Genomic DNA, 5316 nt, shown 5'->3' on the forward strand with positions numbered 1-5316 from the left:
TTAGGCCTTGTACTGCTTAGGGGAGGTGCTTAGAGAAATACATCAGTCTTTTCTTAGGCACCGGTGCTTCAGAAAAACTCGGTTTATTTTTCTAAGCATCTCCCATTGTACAAGGCCTTATTAGATTGGGGAAAGTGGGTGTTTCATCTGGAGCGTCCACTGTTCTCATCCCGCGCCATATATTTTAGATGGACCCACCTGAACAACCCCGATATTTTTTGTGTCCCTAAGAATCGGCGACACACAAACAATCAGTAGAGTCTATATGTGCCGACAGAAATTACGTCGGCGCTTTGGCGGTGCTTTGGCGACAAATAATGTGTCGTGCTCTTATATAACACTAACTCACTGTGTGTCGGTATAGTCTGGACAAAAATAGTGTCGGCGATTCTCACTTCTACCAACAGATGCATGTCGTGTTTGTAGTGTCGTGGTGTAGTGAGAGTACTCAGTACTCACTCTCTATGTGTTATCTCAGTCTTGGTACTTTTGTGGGTTTTTTTGTTTGCTCTGGCTAGTAGGTGTATCTGTGTTATCTAACCTTGTTTACTCAGGTTCATTCTTTCCTAGGCCAACTTAAGATCACAAGGTAAGTATATGCATCACAGTCATGTGTATAAGGATCTCTTGCTGTTGTACATACTGTTTGCAAGAAGGACTCATGAGCATGAAGGTACATTTCCTATATTTACATCATTTGCTCTGATGCATATAGCCAAGATACATGTAACACATGGCTTACTCTGTCATGCTTATACATTCACATGCTCCTATGTTCCATATTTATATGATTGCATACATATAGGGGGAGCCTATGCATGTTACATGTCTTTCCAAAGCTTTACTTGTTATTCTCTATATCTTTATCTAAAGTTTTGACGTATGTTGTCATCAATTACCAAAAAGGGGGAGATTGAAAGCACAAGTGCTCCCTGGGTGATTTTGGTAATTAATGTCAACATATCTCTTGTTGGACTAATGCTTCTACCTAGTATGTTTCAGATAAGTTCAACAATGGAGTGGCATGGACTAGAGGATGTGGAACCCCTTCAAGATGTTGAGGACAAAGGATTGGCTCAAGCTCAAAGCACAAGACTCTACATTTTCATTTTAGTGGTCCAAGATCACATTGAGTCTATAGGAAAAGCCAATACTATTAAGAAGGGATGAGGTGTTGCTTAATGAGGTTCTTGCTCAAAGTGCTTAGTGATATGCTCCAAAACCCTCAACTACTTTCACATATCCACATATGTCCCAAACCAAAAGTCAAACTCGGCCTCACCAAATCTTTCTATCCGGCGCCACCGAGTTCCATTGACATAGCCACTGCCAGAAACCCTAATCAATTCGGTCTCACCGATGGGATCTCGGTCTCACCGAGATGGGCTTGCAAACTCTCTGTTGCCCATTGCAATAATTTCGGTCCTACCGAGATATGCAATCGGTCCCACCGAGTTTGCTTGGCCAACTCTCTATTTCGCTTATTACCCAAATCGGTCCCACCGAGTTTGAGTAATCGGTCAAACCGAGATGAGGATTTACCCTAACCCTAGCACATCGGTCCCACCGAGTTGATCCATTCGGTCCCACCGAAACTCCTAACGGTCACATTATGAACCAAATCGGTCTGACCGAGTTCTTTGAATCGGTCCCACCGAATTTGGTGATTTGTGTGTAACGGTTAGATTTTATGTGGAGGCTATATATACCCCTCCACTCACTCTTCATTCGTGGAGAGAGCCATCAGAACATGCCTACACTTCCAACACATATTTTCTGAGAGAGAACCACCTACACTTGTGTTGAGGTCAAGATATCACATTCCAACCACATAAATCTTGATCTCTAGCCTTCCCCAAGTTGCTTTCCACTCAATTCATCTTTCCACCAAATCCAATCCTATGAGAGAGAGTTGAGTGTTGGTGAGACTATCATTTGAAGCACAAGAGCAAGGAGTTCATCATCAACACACCATTTGTTACTTGTTGGAGAGTGGTGTCTCCTAGATTGGCTAGGTGTCACCTGGGAGTCTCCGTCAAGATTGTGGAGTTGAACCAAGGAGTTTGTAAGGGCAAGGAGATCGCCTACTTCGTGAAGATCTACCCTAGTGAGGCAAGTCCTTCGTGGGCGACGGCCATGGTGGGATAGACAAGGTTGCTTCTTCGTGGACCCTTTGTGGGTGGAGCCCTCCGTGGACTCGCGCAACCGTTACCCTTCGTGGGTTGAAGTCTCCATCAACGTGGATGTACGATAGCACCACCTATCGGAACCACGGATAAAAAATCTTCGTGTCTCCAAATTGCGTTTGCACACTCCAATCTCATCCCTTTACATTCTTGCAACTTGCATGCTTTACTTTCCGCTGCTCATATACTCTTGTCATGCTTGCTTGATATGTATTGTGAATTCTTAAACTTGTGCCCAAACTCCACATCAACCTAAGGAAATTAAAAAATGCTACTTTTCTTGATTAGAGTCTATTCACCCCCCCTCTAGACACCTCTTCTCGATCCTTTCAAAGGGCTACAAAGTTGTGGCCTTTTCCCGCATGAAGGATGCACAAGTGTTGTAGACCTCGTGACCGCATGAGGTCGCAGTAGTCGAAGCACCCCCTGCCTGCGAGGTCACTTCCAAACAGAGAAAGAGGTCGAACTAAAATAGATTGTAAGTTTAAATAAATATTTTTAGTTGTATTTCTGTTTTGCTTGTTGAAATCAAGTTCAAAGCAAGGTTGATGCTTCTTCAATTGTTGTCTGATGAGATGTGAAAGAAATAGTTCTTATTACCCAATGACAAACATGTTCTACCAGGAGGTCATTTTTTGGGGTTCTACTTATAGCAATACTAGTGATTGTGGACTCTAGTGCTTTATAGCGATCACGTCCATAACAGTTTTGGTGATCCAAAATATGGTGCATCTACTAGAGTTGCTCTAGGACTTGGTTTCAGAACTTTAGACCCAGTGTGCAAATTCATATGGCAAGTAAAATCTAATTAGATGTTTCGTTTTCATGAAATCCGGAGCAGGCCCCTTAATTTGAAAAAAATACATGTTGTCTTAATACCTCAATTTATGAGTGTAAATGATTGTCTACAGAGTATATAGTCAAAATTTCCTAACTTTGACCTTTTGAAAAAGAAACCTCTGACATCTGGATCATTTTGTTGCACAAAATCATATTCATTGGACTTGATGCATGGCAATAAAGCTAAAGTCGTTAGCAAGCAAAGTACATAACATAGAAAAGTAAGATAAAAACCTTTAAAATATATAGATTAACACATACCACTAAGTTGACATCTTTCTTATCAACGCCTTTAAGAAGGGATAAACACCCTCGCAATGTCGTTGCCATGTCCGTCCGGAGACGACCAGGACAAGGATTTTCATCCTAGTTACCGAAGCAAACCAATGAAAGGCCAACACATCAACAAGTAGACTCCGCCTTCAACATGATAAAAACGCCAGTTCGCGCTACAAGGAGCGACTAATAAAAGACAGAACAAGAGTTTTCACCTCGGACATGAAGTGGTGCTCCGGTCACTATCTTCGTGATAAACTTTGGATAGTCACGGCAACCAGTACTCCAAGCCATGCTAGAGTGGCCTAGTAGATGGGCGGGATATCTTCGCACCTTTGCCGCCATAGGGCTTCCCATACCGGAGTGCAGATTTGGTTGTTGCCACTTCACACCAACGTGAAGCAACTTGCAGCATCCAACACGACCCCGGGGCCGCCGCCCTAGCATCCTCAATGTGAACTAGCTTGTGGAAGAATAGCCCCGCAAAGCCTACGCTGACCCGGGGTCCTACACAAGAAGCGTGTGCGGGGTCTGGCCGACGGTGAAGAGGGTCGACGTCGCCGTGTCGGATGCCAACAGGGAGGTTCCTATTGACCCTTTCCATCGACACAAGGAATTTAAATAAGATTATTTAAACAGGTAAGGTGAAACTAGTATCATTAGTTAAATTTTTTTCATAACATGAAATTGCATAGTTTTGCTTTGATCATTTGCCATTTCTCAGGTAAATCATTCTGATATGAAAAACATAAATTTGCAAACCATTACCATTTGCAGCACAAAAAGACGTTGTGATATATGCACCCCTAGGTATCACTTTAGCAAGTACTCCCACTGTAAACTAATATAAGATCTTTATATCATGAGGTAATATCACCGGTGGTGCTTAAACTTGCCATCGATGTTTACTTTAGTGCATGAATTTGAAAAATACATCGAACTGGTTTTAGAATTTGGCATGAGTGTGTGCGAATACGATGATAATCTCATCCCTAGATGTATAATGCACTGACGTGGCGCTGCATTTTAATTAGCATGCACATGTAGCGTGGGACCCACTTTAAATGGGCCACTATCTGTGCGGTCCATGTTGCACATGTTAGCTTTCTTTTTTTATTTTTTTATAGAAAGTTGATAAATTATAATGATAATAATAGAAATAAATTTCAAACATTCTTATATTATGGATATAATACACACAAAAAGTAAATTATTTAGCAAAATGTTCTAGTAGTTTTAAAAAGTATTGATGTATTATATCTGGAAAAATCATATAAATAGAATAGTATTTATGATTATAAAAATATTTATATAAGTTATAATACTACAAATATTTTCCAAATCATAATTCATAAATAGTATTTTAATTATACAAAATTTTATTTTTTATAGTTCATAATTTTGCTTTTTTATGAAATCGTATAATTTAGAAATATTCATAATTATGCAAAACTTAAAATTTAAATTGTTTTTACAAATATATACATCGACTATATAGAAATTAAGAATATATGCCATGAGTGAAAGTTATAACAAGTGAATATTAATAAAAATGTTTGCATCTATAATTTGGTATTTTGATATAATCCATGAGTTATATTTTTTACATTTACTACAATTAATATTTTTTGTATTTACTAAATGTTTTAAATATAATCCACATGTAAATAAGTAAATATTTTTAAAATGACATGAATGTTTTTTAAATAAGTTATTTTATTTGTACGAACCATATTTATAACACACGAATATTCTAGATTTACTTTCATTAATGTGTTTATAATTTACAAACTTCTTACAAATTTCTAAAAAAGAAGCTAACATGTGCAAATGGGTTGCATGGACTGCACCCCATGTAAAACCCACAAATGGGTTGCTAAACAAAATATTAAAGTTCATTATCATTCCTGACATGAAAATATGAATGGCGCTATGGATACAGCAGGTTGTTTGCTATAGCGCCGTCCCAAGTTCGAGTCCTGGCTGCTTCAAATTAGTGGGTCTCATGCCATGT

Source organism: Triticum aestivum, chromosome 4D, assembly GCF_018294505.1.
Source record: "Triticum aestivum cultivar Chinese Spring chromosome 4D, IWGSC CS RefSeq v2.1, whole genome shotgun sequence".
Classification (NCBI taxonomy): Eukaryota; Viridiplantae; Streptophyta; class Magnoliopsida; order Poales; family Poaceae; genus Triticum; species Triticum aestivum.